Genomic DNA, 20,085 nt, shown 5'->3' on the forward strand with positions numbered 1-20,085 from the left:
GATGGACACATGGATAAATAGTGGGTGTGTGCCAAGGTATCCTTTGGAGAAGAAGTCAGCCCTTACACGCCTGCAGGGATATTTTAAAGAACCAAAAAATATGTGCTCTTAATATATTTATTTAGATTTACTAATATATTTATCTCACCTTCAAAAGATATTCAATAAAAAGCCAAAGAAAGGCATAAAGGAATCCTCCCAAAATAAAGCTGCTTTAGTATAAAATGGGAGTTCTTTTTCTGCTTGAATTATTTGTTAATTGTTAGGAAAACAGGGACAGCAAGAAGCAATCAGATTTACAGCATAGGTAGGTCAGTGGCAGAGTTCCCTGGTGTCTATCCTGAGAAAAGGATATGAATAATGAGGCAAAAATTTGCTAATGACACTAAGTGATTTATGGTAAGGAAGACAGGGAAGATTATGGCTTCTGGAAGGAAGATATTACAACACTGAATAATGAAGCAATAAAAGACAGATGACATTCAATGCAGGTAAATTTTAAGTGAGGCTCAAGCAGTAACAGTCCAAACTTTCCATAGAAAATGATTTGTTTTAATTGGACTGTTATTACTCAGGCACAACACCTGGGGTTACAGTACATAATTCTGTCAAAATATTAACTTACAGATAAGCAGTGTCAATTAAGCAAGTGGAATATTCAGGATTATAGGGAAAAAATAAGTTAAAAAAAAAACTATACCACTGCACAGGTCCACAGTATGTCCACATCTTCTGTAGGCTATGATATTCTCATTCCCCCAGTTTTTTAACTAAAAAAAAAAAAAAAGTAAAAATAAAAGAAGAAAAGGAGCGAGAAACACTTTTAGAACAAAAAAAAAAAAGGCGATGAAAGGTCTGGAAAAGGCTCTGCATCCTATGTAGGGCAGGCCTTTTCAACGTGCAAACAGCTCAGGAGAGTATTACTGATATTACTGAGACCTGTAAATCATAGGTGTCCTAAATAAGATGGATGGGGATCAACTTTTTGTTGTCTTTTTCCGGTACAAAACCAAACTACCAAATAGAAAGGAAACTAGCAAGTAGCAAATTGAAAAAAAATATGAAAAGAGCAGCTTTCATACAGGATGCAGCAGCTTTCATACAGGATCTTCCCAGGCTGCTATTTACTAGGACAGCTGTCTGTTTCTGGAAATCACTGAGTCATCTAAATGGATCTCTGATTCTGTAAACTGCTGGAGGCAAGGAGAGTGGTTTTGGGAAGTATTTGCTGCATAATGCCACCTCCCAGACAGTCACTGTTGGCCACTGTCAGAGATAAAATAGTGGAATAACTGTATCACAGTTCTGACACAATAGGCCTATTTTTATGGTTATTATCAGGTCCGAGCTCCTGCATGCTGTGGTTAAGTGTAGATCACAAAGAGGTCATTTTTTCCTTTGGAGACAATGCATTAGAGGGATTTAAAAATAGATGAAGTATCCAAGAAGCATACTTGAAAACACCAAAGTCTTTTGTAAAAGCTTCAGGAATTATCAACCTGTATGTACTTTTTGAGGGTGCTAAATCATTATACCTTTTTTTGCAGTACTTTCTTTCAATTAAGAAAAAAAATAAATCTGTTGCTTAACAAAGCAGAAGTACTGAAAATAATTGGATTTTCATATAAATTAAAGAGGTTTCTCTAATTTTATGCAAATTTAGTAGGGTTTGGTGTAATAAATTACTTGTGTTTTTGCAGTTGTTGGTAAGGACTCAATTCAGTCAGCTGCATTTAAGTACTTAGCACTACTTGAAAGTGGCTCAAGGTATCTGAGACGCTTCGATGGTCTGGCAGATACAACACAAAGGTTAAGCCAGACTTTTTCCAAATTGGTCATATGTCCAAATACAAAAACAAAAATGCTCAGGCTCAATGTCCTTTGCAAACCAACTTTGTCACTCCTTTTTTGTTCTTTTTCCAAATAACATCTTTTTCTCTTTCTGCAATGTGATTGAATGTGCAGAATCCATTTGTTGGGCAATGTGGTTACAGTTCTGCATCAGCTTTTTAATGGACCATACTGGCATAAGAGTTAATTTTTTATTTATTGATAGAGATATATTCCAGTAGAACAACAACTTCAAAGAATCAAACAATAATGAGAACTTGTCTTTAATTTGAGTGGAATTCTAGGAAGAAGAATTTTAGGGAGCCGTAGTTAAATTTAAAGAGATTGAGCATTAATGAGATTGAACTCTACTCCACACAGGTGGCAGCAGCAAGATGTGCCACTGACAACACTGAAAGTGTAAACAAAGAACATAGTAGTTTTTCTGAAATGAACCAAATTTTATTGTGTTCCCCTCCTTTCCTGCATCTTTTTTTTGCCTACTTCCACCAATAAGGCATCTGCTGAGTTGCATGTTAACATAACAATACAAAAGTACAAAATCATTGCATGCCCAGTCATGGAGTTTACTCATTTTCCCTGACAGCTATGAACTTTGTGAAAATGGTGTTTCAGAGAGAAAAACTCGAGAGGAACCAGTTGCTGGGTGTCCAACCCCACTGCCTCCCTCACACTGCATGCTTTGACTGAGCCAGTGGTGATAGGATGGCAACTGTCATCACTGCATTACCAGTCCAAGAGAAATTCACCTCTGGTTTCCAAAAATTGTGAATGGCCATGGAATAGGAGTGCTAGCCACTCCAAAAGGCACATACAGCCATCACAGCATCTGCAGATGCAGGGCATCAGTATCTTACCAGTGAGAAATAACATGGACACAGCACCAGCCTTTACATTGTTATCTGCAAAAGTGACATTTTCCAACCCTTTTCTCACATCAACCCCACTGAGATGACTCACTTAAGGACTGGTCTGGAGGAGCTGTGTGGGTAGGAATGGGAAAAATCCTAAAATCCTTCTTATGTCTGAGCTCACTTCTCTTTGTAACAGTTGGATGTCAAAATTCACAGACCATTTCCCTTTGCTGTCAAGGACTGTGCAAGGACAAAATAATAGCATACATAGTGGGGCATTAAAATGTGACTTGGTGAGTGTACTTTGGAGCAGGCTGAGGTTAGATAAAGTGCTGTATTATCCTCCAATAACTTCCATATGCATTAGAGCACAATGACAGTAATGCACTCCCTGTCCTATTTTCTTAATCCTCTTGCTTGGGGAGCTGTGGCGTGGGTGGAAATCAAGATTAAAAGATAGTAGCCCAGATAACTGTGCATAGCTAAGCCCTGAAAATATTAATTTTTGTCTTTGAACTGCGCTAGTCATGGTGGGGAGTAAATTAATGCAGGATTAGAAACACTATTTTATACAAGATGTGATACAGGACCAAACTCAAGAGTCTTACTCCCTGTTAATTAAACCAGACAGTTCATATTGTTCAAAAATACTGATTTAAGGAGCAGAGCTGAAAATTAGAAAATGTTTTGGTCTGGTTATGTTTAATTTTAATTAACTGGAAACAAACTAATTTGACAAGTGTTTCACAACATAGAACTTTTAAAAGGACAGTTGAATGTTATGCTTGATCTGTGGGTTATTATATTTTAAAAACAACTGCATTTAAAAAAAAAACTACATAAATACTCTAGCCTTTAAAAAAAGGCATTCAAAGTGTTTTACTGTAAGCTTTTTATAAAAAAATGAAAAATGTTTTTACTCAGAATAAATTATTAATTAAATATTTCTTAACTCCCCACTACATATTTCAACAATCATAATTGACCACTTCATTTCATTTTAGTTTGCATTCTACAAAAAGTACCCATGCAGTGAAATACAGCTCACCCATCATCAGGATTCTAGAGGGGTCATCCTGTGCTAAGGTGTCTTCAATGTCTTCAACATTACTCAGCCTTCAGAAGTCAAAATCTCACTTCAGGGATGAAAGGGGAAGCCTAAGTGATTGAGTATTGCCAAAAAATAAATTTAAAAAAAATCATGTGCATTCCACCTTTTAGATTATTGATACCAGCTTTGTTCAGGTAGATAACTTTCTACATTGCTAAAGAACCAAAGTAGGAGTGATTCATGTCATGTTAGATTATCTGCAGAATTCAGTGGGTTTGGGTCTCCTTGGGATGAACAATATAGATGTTTTTGTTGTGAAAATCTAAGCTCCTGCTTCTACATCATACTGGAATATCAGCAACTGCCAAGTGTGAAATACATACTTGAAAACATAAATGAATCATAGAAAAATTAGAATAGAAAATCAATAATAGAAAACATAAAATTGGAGGTAAGGCATTAGCCAAGTAGTTGAGAATAATGCCTTAGTATATTCAATATCTAGGTGAGAAAAGATGAAGACAAACATTTTATTCTAATTTGTATCTTACATTTATTTACAGCCAATTTCCCTCTAATTTGATTTTTTTTCTACTAAGTGTATCTGTTACTCTCCTTTCCTTCAACCATGGTACTTAGAGTCATTAACTATTCCCCATTACCTGTGATTCTCAAGTTGACTTTTCTGCTGTGGAGAAAAGGAATTTCCCTGTACTGAGATCTTGTTTACTTAAGATTTTAAAAAGGTAATACACTATTTACTTAAGATTCTTAAAAGAAATAGATTGGCCCACTTGGCTCTGGAAGGATCAATCTCTATGGATTGCAAGTCCATGATTAAGAACTAACTCTAGGAACAAAAAATTGTTAAAGGTATCTCTGAGAGAGAGGGACAGCAGAGAAAGGCAGCGTGTCATTCTGCTCCATCTCCCAGGGAGCCGTCCGACAGGACAGGCTGTGGATTCCATGAGGTGCCCAGCTGGTAGTTCAGTGGGATGAAGGGAAGCAGGGGAATATGAAGTGCTGAGTTACCTGAGAGTGCTCACAGAGAAGCCGCTCATGAATTTTTGAAATTTTTCTAGACTGCCATTTCTGTTTGTAAATTAAACATTTTCAGGTTCAAGTAGTGGGAAGCAAAGATATTTTTGACTGTTGGAAGTCACCACATTATGATTACCAAATGAAGTTCTTGCCCTTTATTATGGCATGAACTATGATTAATATGACAGATTTCAGATACTCAGAACTGTTCCCTGAGCACAGAGACCCCTGAATCTTTCTGCAGGGAATTTAATGTTTTCATCACAAGTCTTTGAGCAACCATGTGGTTGAGATTAGGAAACAGATTCTGTAAAAAATGTAGCAAAGTCTTCATCTGAAGACAAAGCTGGTTTACCACAGAACTTTCCAGATAGTTTTGTTTTTTTAATGAATCACTTTTAGTAAAATGCAACACTACATACAGGTTTTTTCAAAATGAACACTAAATTAAACATTTTTTTTTCTTTTACTACACAGGGCCAGTTACAGAGACAATTATTAAATTTCACTAAGTCATGTTAAAGTTTTTTTTAAAAAACCCCAACCCTTAGACACAAAGTTGGAGGTATGACTAAAAATTTGATCCAGCCCTGATAGTTACCTCAGGAGGTTAAATCTTCAAACCTTTCTCACAGTCTTTTGAAGCAGAATCTCTTGATCAAGTCAGTCAATGCAGCCCGGGAGCTGGAAATCTGTGTCTCTTGACAATAGACCAGAAGTGGGAAGGTGAAAATCAAGTAGGAGTTTGGGAAGATGAGAAGACCTTCAGGGATATTGCAATAGAAAAAGGAGCAGGTTTGCCTTATCTCAGTTCAAGCTGTAATTATTCCTGTTAATAGGAACAACAGAGTTGTGTTGAGGAACATCAGGAATGTCTGAGGACCTAGCATTTCCTTCTGCTTCTGAATTTCTGTTTCCCAGTTTTAAGATGATCTTCCAAGGCTTCCATGATTTCCTCCAGAAAATATTACTATCTTTATTTCATATCTTGAATTGGTGGAAAGTGTCATAGTGAGAGCCTTTAGAATTGGTGACAGATGGGGAGTGTAGGGTTTGTCTATATTTGTGTTTATTAGGGAATTTTAGTAAGTAATGGAGAGCCCATTACTTACTAAAATATTGTAGATCAGCTTTATAAATTCATGCACATGTGTATTCTCTGATTTCAATACAATGATTTTTATTAAAATTTGACCATGGCTATAAGTAAATCTTGAAAATGGTCTATACTCAGACAAAATAAAAACAGATTAGCAAAAAGTAGGATGAATTTGTTATTATGAGTGAATGTTAGTCTTGCAAAATTTTAACTTTCCTTGTAAGCTGTGAGTTTCTCAAGGGGTTTCTGTTTGGATACTCCCTAGGAATGTTAGGATTACCTGTAGAGTGCAAAGATATGTTTGTGGTCAGGCCTTGTCCATAATTCTAGAATAGTTTACTTTCAAGATGAGTGGTTCCATGCAGTCTGGCTGAAGGCTGTGATAACTCCTTCATGCATGGGAATTGTTGAAAGGCAACTGTTTGGTGATGAGGAAAATGGCACCAGGGACCCCCCCAGGGATTGTCAGTGTAGATGGGTGCCTGCCACTGCCCTGGCACTCCTTGATTCACTGGTATTGGCACTGCTTGGGAGAACTGGGGTCCTAATGCCATGGAATCAGTGGTTTCTCAGGTGTCCTGTTCTTCTCAGAGCTCTGAACTGCACAGTGACCATGGGTAGTTCCTTAGAGTTACCAGTACCTGAGGAGACCATGCACTGTGTGAAATTTTCACAAAGAGAATGTTTTAATGTACATGTTTGATAGGCTGCCCAAATTAGGACTAAGCTCACAAGACTCCCTATATCACCCACATAGAAGAAAGAATCCACCCAATCGTCAGGTGGATCTGGAGCATGCAAATAAAGCCATATTCTGTATTGCCATCTAGAGGACCCATTTTTTAAAGGGAAAAAATTCTCCTGACCAGGGATTCTTCTTTCTCACCAAATTGCCTGAAAGTGACTGGCTTCTACTGGCAATCTGCAATCATGACACCATGATTGAGTCTGCCATCCTCACTCAAAGTTAAAAGAAGATATTTTGGTACTTAAATGGGTCTCTGAGTCACTCAGGATGAGATTCATATCTTCCCTGAAAGAATTTATTTGTAAGAGAATCTATTTTACCAGGGTGGTGACAGCTATTCTGGAGTTTCTGAAGTGCACAGACACCAAGGTCTCCATTGTGGCACTGCTGTGACTTGGGGCATGTGCCTGCAGACAGCCTAAGAACTGCAATTCCTGTCAATGAACCATCTGTATTCCTGGTTTTCCTTTGCCTTGTACTCTTTATGTGGAAAAGCAGAATAAAAGTACTTCCACCACTGTCTTAAAATTCTCTCTTTTAAAAGGCTGTTATTTAGTGAAGGTGGTGTCTAGTCGAGGAAAAGTCACATTTCCTATTAACTTGTAGTATTTCCATAACTAATACATTAAAGAAAAAATAATAAAGAAAATAAATATTAAAAGTGAAACTCATACTTGGATTCCTCATTGCTCAATGCAGTTTGCTCTTACCTCCTGTAGGCAAAAATGTTTTTACAAAAAGTGTCAGACAACATATGTGATCTAAAGTTAGGTGTCAAATCAAATTTTGGCATGTAATGTGATTGTCCATATAGTAGGGATGTACATATGAATGCTGCAGGTGCATGCCACTGTTGGGTAAGAGCCATGGCTGTGAATGGTGGCTGTTAAAGAGCAATATTATGTTTGTCTTAGAGACCCATGGCCATGGATATGCAGCCCAGATTGATAAAATAATTCAACTCTACTAGCAATTCCCTCAGCCTCAACTTCCTCATATTTTCCAGGAATATTTGACAATGTAAAAGAGATTATAATTCCATTGGTCAGCCCCCCTTTGAAACCATCAAACATATTTGAGACACTCATTCACCTCCCTTTCAGAGAGTTGCTGGCTAAATAAGTGGTCTTTCTTAGAAAAATGTCATGAGGAAATCCAGGTGGGAGGCTGACTGTGACCTGGAGCCTTTGGAAAAGCACGACAAAGCGCTGACCCTAAAATGTTGCTTCCATTGACTTCCACTGGGAGCAGGGGAATCACAGGGAAAGAGGTGACAACAGACAGCCTGAACAAGAAAAGGTGTTAGTGCCCAAGTGCCAGGAAGACGACGCAGGACGTGGACTCAGAAAAGGCCTCTGTGAGACTGGAGCAGCATCAGAAGCAGGAGCACAAAGCCAGAAACAAGAAGAAAATACAACTTTAAATAAAAGGTGTGAAGAAGGAGCTTGAGGAAGTGTTTCTTCATAGTGAATCTGCCTCATCACATCTGGCAGGCAAAGGCAAGTCAATGATAGCAGCTTTGATTGCAAAATCAAAATTATGTTGACAGTAACATCAGAATTATACCAAATGCAACAAGTAAACTGGTCATTCAGTTTAGTTACCCAAGTAGACAGAAGGTTCCATCAAATAACTAATACCTCATGGCAACAGTCATAAACACAATAGCTTTGAAATGACAAGTGGATAATGCAAGGGATCAGGCCAAAGCAGAGAGTGATTTACCAATAACTAAAGTGTCCAATGGATATGAATGGTTGGAATAAGGAGCAAAGAAGACAAAAGAAATCAAGTAAATAATGTTCAGAGTGAGAGCTGTTTTCTTGACCTGTTAATGTAGTTGTGTACTACTATTTCAAATAAAATATGTGCTGAAAGCAATCTAAATTACAGAATAGTTTAAAAGAAGAAAGGTATCAGAAGCAGTGAATTCTTGTATAGTTCAAAGAACAAAACCAGCTTCAAAAGGAAGGCAGTCAGCCTTCAAAAAGATGAAAAAGACAGACAGTGATATAAAAAATGCACAAAAATGAGAAGGAAGGAAATAAAGAGTGATCTTTATGACTGGAAGTTTCTTCCAGATCCAGACATAACTCTTGAAAAGGCAAAAGAAGTTCCTGAGAGAAATGTAGGTCCATATATGAGGTATAACATGTTGAAGTTGAAAAGAAATTCAATGCCAAATTTAAATCCCTTGGGGAAAAAATATGAGAAAAAAGGAGAGAAAGGTATTTTATTCATTATAATGGATAGAAATACACACACAGAGAATCTTTCAAAGGTGTTCAAATATTTAAGCAGCTGCAATGAAAACTTTTATATTATCTGAGAATGAAAGCACATTTCTGGAATCACATACCTTTGAGTCTCTGATGTGCTGCTTTTGGCTGGGGTAAAATTTATCTTCCTCATAGTAGTTAGCGTGGGGCTGTGCTGGAAAGAGTACTGATAAAACAGAGATGTTTCAGTTATTGCCCAGCAGGGCTTTACACCCTTTGCTGCTCCCCACCCCATCAGTGAGGAGGCTGGAGGGGTGCAAGGAGTTGGGAGGGGACACAGCAGGGACAGCTGACCCCAGGTGACCCAAGGGATGTTCCTCACTGGCATCAGGCTCAGCAGCAACAGCTGGGGAAGTTTGGTACCCTGGGCCACTGCTCAGGGGCTGGCTGGGCTTTGGTTGGTCAGTCATGGCCAACTGGTTTTATTTGCATCACTTGTCTGTCTTGCGATTTATGTCTTTGTCACCTTCCTTTTCATTACAATTTATTATTAAAAAATATTGTATTAATAGAAAGAAAAAAATATTTCAATTATGAAACTGCTCTTCTCTCAACCCCTCAAGTTTTATCTCTTTTAGACTTCCATTTCTCTTCCCCTCATCTTGCTGCAGGAGAGAAATGAGTGAGAGATTGTGTGGTGCTTAGTTGCCAGCTGGGGTTAAACCATGATATCTGACCAGAATAAAATCTGAGATTTTCCATATTAACCCTGTGCATAACAGGCTTTCAAACCTTTCCCATTATCCAATCCCACCCCTTTACTATTTTTGTTCTCCCTTCACTGAGAAGGCAACTAGTTGAGTGTTTGAGCAGTTTAAGTTCTCCATCCCATAGAAGTCATGTCAGTTAGAACAAGGATTTTAGGAAAACAGGGCAACATTTGGAAAGAGTTTTTTAAATAACTGCAACTGTTGTTGCAGTTAAATTTGTATCCAGGAGTTACACTACACTCTACTGTGTTCTGTCATTAAACTCTGAGACCAAATTGCTTCCTGCTCTAGGTCTTGGGTTTCAATTTTAAGTTTCTGAAAATAGCCTAACTGCTGCTTGTATTTCCCTGCCTTATTAATATTTAAAACCACCCTGAGAGTATACTGAGTAGGTTACTACATTATCCAGCAGCTCTCTGAAAGGCAGGTGGATATGAAAAAATGTCTCAAGGGTGTTTATGTAAGTAAAAAAAAAAAATCATTACTAATTCCCTGACCAGAAAGAATTGTGATGTCATTATAGTCCTGTTTCATCATCTTTCATTGAAAAGAATTAGGCATAAATAAAAATTGAGGTATTAAGCAGCAAAGGAATTTTAATTCTCATTGGAACATTTCCATGAGCCAGAGCTGGATTAAAGCATAGATTTTGGCCCAGAACTATAAACTTGAAGCATAAATATCTTAGGCTTGTGACAATATGATATTTACAGCTCCCATTAAAGGAAAAGGAAAGTTCTCGTCCTCTGTTTTAGAGGAAAGCTTGAGAACAGAGACTGGTTGTAAACCAATCAGTGAAGTCTGCTCAATTTTACAGAGTCCATTTATCCAGGAGAGGACAAAAAGCTGCAAAGGGAGAAACATCTTTGCCCCAGAGGCATTTCCATGGCCAGTTAAACCACCACCATTTGGAGAACAGTGCTTTGGGATGGGACAAACACTCCTCCACTGGAATGGGAACCTTGAGGAAGCCAAGGAGCAGTGAGATTTCAGCCCTGTTGTGAGCAGCCATGCCTGCTTTAGCAGCTCTTCCCTTACCTTTTCCATAAGGAAAAAACCAAACCTCATCAGTGGGCACTGGCAGCTTTGATTCAGCAGAATCCTGATGCTGAAACTGCTCAAATCCAGGGCTGCATGTGAGACAGCTTCTCCTTCTCTGAGCAGGGCATGTGCTGAGAGCTTGTCCCAGGAGTGCTTGAGTTGTCTCTGGGGTGTCGTGTTACAGAGCTTGCAAGGGTTTTCAGGGTGAAGAGAGAGGCGAGAATGTTGACTTCATGTTTCAGAAGGTTTGATTTATTATTTTAGGATGTATGTTACATTATTATTATACTAAAAAGAATAGAAGGAAAGTTCTCAGAAGCTAGCTAAGCTAAGAATAGAAAAGGAATGAATAACAAAGGGCTGTGTCTCAGCAGAGAGTGAGACCCAGCTCTGCTGTGGGTGGTCAGTAAATCTAAACATTCACCCGAGACCAATCACGGATGCACCTGTTGCATTCCACAGCAGCAGATAACCATTGTTTACATTTTGTTGCTGAGGCCACAGCTTCTCAGAAGGGGGAAAATCCTAAAGAAAGGATTTTTCACAAAAGATGTCTGTGACAGTGTTGGAGTTCTGGATGCTGAGAATTTGAGACTTTCTGTGCTGACAGATTCTGACTTCCAGGAGAGCACTGCATTTGACCTGAGATGGTGGAGCAGGCTTCCAAAATTGTTAAATAGCACTGGGAGTACGGGTGTGTAGTTGGTTAGAAGTGTATGGTATCACAGGGTGGAAAACCTGGGAGTTTGGGGTTTTAGAATGTAGAAATAAATATGAAGCAACATGGAGGTTTTAGGGTGGAGACAGGTTGTTCTTCTTTACCTTCTTCTTTTTCATGGGTTTGGGTCGTATTTTTTACTTGGACAGAAAAGTCCGCACTGCAGGTTTCGAGGGATCAGTTACTGGGTTAAAAGTGAAAATAATCTTGATGCCATTTCTTAATTGGATAGTTTAGCCTTAAAAGACCTTGTAAAAAGAGATAGTTAGCCATTCTGTGCCTTCCTAATGAAAGACTGCAGAACTCATGGTAGTGAGACTGTAACATTGATAAGAAATAATAAACACCTGAGTCTGAACATGAACTATCATCTCAAGTGCCTTCAATCCTGACCTTGACAGAGGTAGAAAAAGGAAGCCAAAAACCAGCACAGGTCTACAATCAGGACATCAGGAGGCAGCTGGCGTCTGCAGTGCAGGCTTACACAACACGTGTGAAAAGCGATGCCAAATCAGATTCCAAATATTAATGCACTTTGACCACGGTGTTTATGGACAGTCATTGCAACTACATCCTTAGGGAACAGTTCTCTAAAAAGTGCCATATAAGAGACACAGAACTATGTAAGGAAAAAGGAATGGAAAGATTATCAGGTCTCGTTTCTTTTCACCCTTGTTAAATCCTAAATGTGATGCTTGCATGATGGAAAATCAGAATCCAGGAGTTAAAAAATTATAAAGTTCTCTTAAAAAAGAACAAATCAGAAGATAAATTCCACCAACACAATGAACATATTAATGATGGCAGCCTTTAAAAGTTTTATTTTCAACCACACTGAAATCAATCCTTTGAAAGTCAAATTTTCTTTTCATTGTGGAATGATAAAATTGCAAGAATGTTACCAGGCTACACAGAGGTATAATAAGGACCAGAAATATTGTAATAGAATAAGTCTGTGGTATGCTTAAATTCAGGTAACCAGGAAATTTCCAAGAACATTTGCCAATCCACAAGGCATCACATGAATATAAAATATTGAATCTATGAGAATGGAAGAAGATATAAATATACCAACAGATTTCAAAGTGTTTAATAGAACAAAGAAAATGTTTTAGTACAAACATTTAGGGAGCCAAAAACATCTTTTCTAAGCCCACAGGGGCGTACAAGAGTAGGATCAGAGCTCATATTTCAAATGTTAGTGAAAATGGGCAGGCATTTACCTGGCCTCAGAGTGGAAACCTGAAATGAGACTAATACATAATAGCAACAGAAACCCATAGGAGCACCAAAATGTTAAAAAAAAAGATTTAGGAAACAGTACAGGAAATACCCTGCATTTCACTTGCTAAAGCCTAAGTAAAAACTATGCTATAAGAAGAAAGCAAACAGTACTTTTAAGGAAATAATTTTACATTAATATTAATTACATTTATACAAATAAAAATATCAAAACCAGCTGTCCTTTGTGCAGCTGACACCAGGAGGAGAGGCAAACCAGGCACCAGAAACAGCTCAGTGTTCAGTTATGACTCCAGTAGGAAGAATACCTCAGCTCTGATCAGAGAAAAGAACCATATGGCAATCAAGAAAAGTTACAATAATATATAGTGTGACAAATTATAAAATTGCTTTGGTAATGCAAAATCAGAGCAGAATACCAAAGAAAAGACGAAGACTAAAATTTCTGCTGATTCTGTTAACTAAAACTCATGGATGCGTCAGCTTATCAGCACTAAAGCTGAGACAGGCTATTCAGGAATAGAAAATGACAGAAAATGGAAAACTGCTGAGCTCAAACAGTGCATTGTGAAATTTTTCAACAGAGTTGTTAGCTGGTTTGCAGAAAAGCTTTACCTGCCTTACAGGGTTCCTGTATGATGTTCTTCACTTAATGCAATATCTGTTAGCAATAATGTAAATTAATGGAAGTAAAAAAAAAAATCCCTTTTAAAACGGTTAATGATTTCACAGATTGGATAAACAGAAATGCATCTACTGCATAATGAAGCTGCATATTTGTCTAGACAGAATTAAATGAGAGTGAGTGCCAAAGCCTCAGACTGAAGATGAAGAAGTGTCACTCAAGGCAAAACTGGGATGTTTTGAGACTGACACTGGCAAGAATTGGTCACTGGAAGCTGCTTCATAAGTAGAGCAATTGCTCCACCATATATTGGATAGCACTGGTGTACATATATACATAGAAAATATATATATCTACTATATATAAACAGATAATATGGAATCAGATTTTGGTAGAGAGCATTTGTGTTTCAGAGTTGAAGATGACAACACTGGTGTCTGGAACTGGAAACAGCAGAGGCAGCATGTGGCACATGGCCTGCACTGTCTTGTCCACTCTCCTAGAACTAGCAGGGTAGAAAAGCGAAAATTCCATCAGACCAGATTGTTTTTTCAGCTACTGTAGAATGATATTTGGGGTTGTCACTGCCACCCAAGAGCTGAATCCTTGCTCTGGAGAAGGGCTAGGCAGTGAAGCAGGTAAAAGAAAGGATAAATAATGTTCACACTTTTCCTATCATTTTCTTTTCAGGCAGCAAACGCTGGCTGAGGGGTTCAGGTGCTGCCTGAGCAAGGAGCAAGTGTGGATATTGTTACTTTCACACAATCTCATGTGTAGCACAGACCTGGAAAGCAGCAATGCCAGCTGTAATCACTTCTGTGTTCGTGGGCAAGTGACCCTGCAAGGTGATTGAGTGGGGCTTGGAGATCTGCAAAGGTTGTCCTCAAAGCCATGAGGAGCACAAAGACAGATTTTACTTCCATACAAACTCTAGTTCCTCCAATAGCTCTCATGATTTTCTCCAGGTTTCATGAAAGCTGTAAAAAGCAGAAAATCAGAAGAAAGATGTAATATCCATGCACTGTGCACCCACAGATCACAGAACAATGCAGAAGCAAATATTGTGACTAATTACTTCTTTCACTGCTTCAGTGTTACAAACTCTTACTGTGGTTTCTCCAACTAAGGAATTTGTCTGACAGTATCAGAACAGCCACCACAGGCTGAGCAGTGGGGATTTCCCACAAGGCCTGCTATCCCAGGCCTTCTTTTGATGAGGGTAAACAGCAGTTTACTGGCAGAGAGATTGCACGATTTACTCAGCAATGAGAATTCACTCACAGCACATCACACCTCCCCACAGCCAGGCAAATATCAACATTGAATTAGCAGTTGAAATAAATAAGGCTCTGTAAAAGAAAACTGTGAGCTTCAGAGAAAATCCATGGCAGGCTACACTTGTCTGTAGAAAGAGAACCACAAAAGATATTCTTGAACAGCTTTGTGCAATTTCTGATGTCAAGATGCTGTCATATCTTGCTGCACAGAATTCCATCAGCAGCAGACATGACAATGGAAGAAGTGCAGGACTAAGAAATGATACACAGAGAAAAGTTGAAGAACTTTCAGATGTACACTGTGGAGGATCTCAAGGACTATTATCTCAGGAGAAAATGCAGCTCTCTAGAGAATTTTGTAACACGGCCGTGAATGGGCATTTAATTCACTCGAGTCCTCACAATTGTAAACAGCACTAGAAAACAGATGAGGAAATGGTCAAACACACATCTCAACAAAATTCACTTACAAGATATGCAAGCTGATGAGCAGCTGATGATAGATATGAGAAGGCTCTTAAAATGTTAAATTTGCAAGAGGACAAAAGCAAGTTTCCTCAGACTCAGAAAGGCTCTCCTTCACATCCACATCAAACTGCCCCCATTTTGGGAAGTGCTCAGATGTGAAAAGACAGCCTTTTCGTGGCTCCCAAGAAACTTAAAAATGAGATAATAAAAATAAGAAGTGGCACTAATAGTTGGTAAAGTACACAAACCCCACAAACTTTATTACCTGAAGTGCACATGAGGAGCAGTGCAATGGGATACAAGGTTTCTGCAACTGGAAGACAAATCGTGCTTGTAGAGAAGGATGTAGAGAAGTATCCAGTGTTTTACAACTATTTTGAGAGCAAAGGTTGAATGCTGTGCTCTCTTGGCAGTGGTTTCCTCTCTCTCTCAGGCTGAATACCAAGCAGATGGAATATAAAATATTTCAACTAGTGGCAGTTACCAGCAAAATTGCTAAATGTTTGGGAAAATAACCACCAGTGTTTTCACAATGATTGTACTCTAAAAGCCGATGGATTCTTGCATTATTTGAGGTACATAGTCTCTTTTAGCATTTGTGCCTTTTAATCTATGATTATGAAGAATATGTGCCACAAAATGGCATTCTTAGTGAAGCCATTGATATTTTTGTCACCAGGCTTCCTTGACTGGGGCCATATCAAACAACTCTGGGACTGAAAGAGAGGCAATCAGAAGTGACAGGGCAAGTGACAGTTCTGACAAGGGATTGTGGAATAACAAGTAACCTTGTACTTGCCTGTGGGAAAATGACCTAAACCTTACTGCTAATTCTGAATACTCCTTAGTGTGCTTCTCCACAGTATATTGCTATATTGTCAAAATGGTTAGCAGAAAATGGAAAGTGGAGTATTTTTCAATGCATTACTGAATTGTTTCTACCATGCCCAAGGAATAGAGTTGAGAGACAATGGTCACTGTGCAGAGCACAAACATCAGCCTTCTCTCTTTCTTCTGTTCATGTAATGCTTAATTCTCTTTCTCAATACATTGCTGACTTTTCCTCTGAAGTCAGGATCAAAAAAATCCTTTTCTTACATTCTCTGTGAATGATCTCAGGCAGAAAAATTGCACATCAACAAGCAATAAAAAGGAAAGTTTCTCTTATCAGTAAGAATCACAGATGTAAAGAAAGATAAGTAAAAATTCTAACAAAAGCCAAAAGGAACATTCTAAAATTCTTTTTTCCTGCTTTTAGACCAAACCCAAGCTTATATAAGACTGTGGGTATGTTTGTTTATATGTGGAGGTGTATTTAACTTCATGCTAAGCTGTTTTCAAAGAAATCACCTAAAGTTGATATCTGGTACCTTTGATTTGATGGCCTTCATATTGACTTGCTTTTTCTCTTTCCACAGGGATGTTTTCACTGGCATCACTGAACTTCGATTTAGGCTATTAAATCATATTTTGTTCTCCAATGTATCTACTGACATTTCATTCTTTCTAATGAGATAAAGCCTTATTATTGTCAAGTGCATCTGAAAGCTTTTTCTGCCTGAAGGTGTTTGACTATTACACAAGAGAAGGAAGGGGAAGAAATGAAGATGCTCTTATGGATATATGCACTTGATCTGTTACAAAAAATGTAACTAAAATCAACCGCCAAGAACTTTCTTTAGTGTATTATCCAGAGAACTAGTTAAACTTACAGCCAACACAGGGCTTCACTGTTTCATACCTAAGGGCAATAGAGGTCTGGCTTGAGGTCTGCTTTAAGTAAGAGGCTGAAAATCTGAGATAATGTTGTAGAAACAGAGTTCAAAAGGAAGTGCTGTGATGGGAGCTATCTGGACAGGGAAGGAGTGACAGGAAGTGGAAGGAAAATAGGATAGATCTGAGATGGGGAGGTGACAGGAGTGAAGTGATTCAAATGTTTCCCTCTCCACACCAGTAAGAGGATCTGCATCAGTATGTTCTGGTCAGGAGCTGTCCAAACCACCAAACCATATGTAACAGTAACAAAAAATGCCAAAGCACTAGTTCTTTAAGGTCTATAGTAGGGCTTTCACTAATATGCTGATGTTGACAACAAAATCCCATCTTTAGCTGACATAGGTGCTGTGGGCTGACCCACTGCAGTCAGGCTAGAATGTTCTAATGAAGATTTCCTGAAGCAATCTATGAGATCTTACGTTTATATCCATGCAGAAAACATTCTCTTTAGATTAGCCACATCATTTTAAAAAACAGATCCCTAATTTGCTGCCTAGACTTTCCTGGCCTTTCTTTACCACAGAAATCTAAATCTTGAAACCACTGTTTTAGATTTCTTCTCACTGTCTTGCTAATATCAGAATACTCTTCCGGTTGCCAGTACCCATTGGAAGAAACTCTCCAAGAACACCAAATTTCAATTTCCCAAAATAATTGTGCAGTTTCCATGTGTACTCTTTGGATGGACACAGGAGCTGGATAACTCCCAGACCCTAAGCACCACAGCTGGAGGTACCAAGCACCATCTTGTAGCCAATTAGAGCCACCCCAAAAATCATACTTCATTCAAAGCAGAGGAAAAGGAAATAGGACATATTTACTAAACCAAAACAGGCCTATCTGCAAAGCTGTAGAAAAATTAAAAGAAAAAATACATCAATCTGTTAAAAGACAGCCTCTAACCCTTTCTCTCACCCTACATATACCACAGCTGATACACTGGGAGCCTCTCTTTCTCTTTGCTGCAGAAAATTTCAGCTCTCACCAATAACTGAACTCCAAGTTCACCTACAAAAAAGTCCAAATGTTTAGGGCCCACCTGTTTTATAGCTGGGATCCATCTGCTGGGATCATATGTACTCCCTATGTCCATTGTCTCTGATCCAAACAGAAAGAGGACTTCCCATTCTTCTCACAGACCTACTTGAAGATGCTGATATCTGTGTGTCTGGCACAGTTTTACCAGTGTTGTTAGAGGGTTAAAACCCCCATTCTTCTCTAAACTCCTAAAAAGTCTGTAATATGCAGTAAGGCATGGTGCCCTTTTGTAATGAGTGGGAAAATTTCACACCTCAAACTGATGTCTTTTCAGATTTAGTATTTCACATACAGCATCCAGACCAATGGATTTCATGGAGACAGACACATGAGCTAGATGCAGATCATTGCTGGTATTTGCCTCAAACCAGATTTTAAGGTCATCAAGGACTTTGGGTGTCTGAGGTTTTGGCCATCTTGAAATTTAACATGACAGCCTGCCAGAGTAAATGAAAGATGGCAAGAGAGTGCACTGGTGACTGCTGCAGAGGGCATCAGAAGTCTTTGCTGAACTGGTGCTCCTCATAAAGCTACACTTGTAATACACTGAGGCTGTAGATGGAAAGTACTAAATTATTTCTAAGAGCAGCTGGGGCTGAACAGGTTTTGCTACAGGACAGTGATTAGAGCCCAGCCTGTTGCCTCATCACCCTGGTCACATTTGCCTTCTCTACAGCACCTGTTCAGAATGACATTTTCCCAGGCTGTATGTACTAATAATAAATTATTTAACAAACACTTGAAGGGGTGTGATGGTGTCAGGAACATTTTGGATAACAACTCTTATCCTCCCACTCTTCTGTCACTCTATTTGTTTCCTGCAAGGGTATTTCTCAGCTCTAAATTTGATCCCTGATATCTATGAAATAAAAGAAAAATATGAAAACAGGATACACTTTTTATTTTCCATTTTTTTTAATTTAGCATTAACAAAATGGTTCAAATTAGGAATACAGATCTTCTCCAGACCCAAACAGCTTTGTTTTCCCTTTTAAGTCACAATAATTTTAGTGAAATCTCAAACTAATTGTGTTAATTTCTTTTTAATAGCTTCATAGGAAATCAGCACAAAGAACTATTGGTTTTAGTCCTGTGAGCGTCTGCACTGTGCATTGTCACCACAGCACCAGCAGAATCAACCTTGCTCAATAAAACACCTATACCAGCCTCCTCTTTTGGTATATGGTCAACTGTCCTCAGAAATAACCTATCTCTTATGCTTGACGAGAAAAGAAGATGAAGTTTGATGGTTAACATGTGTATGACTCAAGCTGGAAAATCTTTCTCTAAAATCTGGAGCTGTGTTTTGAAAGCAACCACATCCTCAGCACCGGTAAATATTTTTAATATTCATATTGTTTCTTATCCACCTATGGTATCACCCTCCATCTTTCCTTTTGCCAGGCATTATTCCTGAAAGAAGACATCACCATCACTAAAAGCTTAAATATTTAATGCAGATTTCTAGAGAAGAACAGGCAAAAAACCCCAAGTCTCTTGTTGGGAAGTTACAAATGAGGTTTTTTAGAAAGGAATGACTTGAAACCTCTGGAAAACACTGGATGGACAAGATGGACAAGGCAGATAAGAATAAGACAGGTGGGAAATTTGGATGAATGATGACTACACTATAGGTTTTTAGAAGCAGAGAGGATTTCTTAAAGCCCCAGAAAGATGTGGTAAACAGCCATCAGGATAAAAAAAAGGAACTCCAGGGAAAGGTGGGCATCAGGAGTTATAAAGTCCTGCTGCTTCTGCATTGGAAAGGAGGGTTTTATTTGAGGAGAAAAGTAGTGGGTCAATAGGTACATTATCTATTTCACACTACCTTTCATTCTGATCCTGGATAAAATGCAGCTATGATAGTTTATTAGTGTTATGGGATAGTTTATACTGCTGCATTTGAGACCCTGAAGTTCTTTTAAGACTTCAGAGATCTTAAAGTAGTAGAAGAGTGATACAAACAGCAAAACAGCACACAGGTGTAAAAATTTCCTGATCTTTTATCTGCTGTAAAGACTGGTTGAAAAGAACATTAAATCATCAAATTCCTTTAATTCCTTTACTTTTGCATTAAACTCAGTTATGGCCCATATCTTTTCATTAGGATCCCGTGTTCCTCTATGTGCTTCCTTTTTTTTTTTTTTCCCATTGGGGATAACATCTTAGCCTTATTATTGTCATTTGCTTTGCCACTTTTCTGAGCTTCCCTTGAAGCTCAGAATTTCGGAATTACACCAGACCTGGCATTTGTGTTATTTGGACAA

The sequence above is a fragment of the Ammospiza caudacuta genome, chromosome 1 (genome assembly GCF_027887145.1).
Source record: "Ammospiza caudacuta isolate bAmmCau1 chromosome 1, bAmmCau1.pri, whole genome shotgun sequence".
In the NCBI taxonomy this organism is placed as follows: domain Eukaryota; kingdom Metazoa; phylum Chordata; class Aves; order Passeriformes; family Passerellidae; genus Ammospiza; species Ammospiza caudacuta.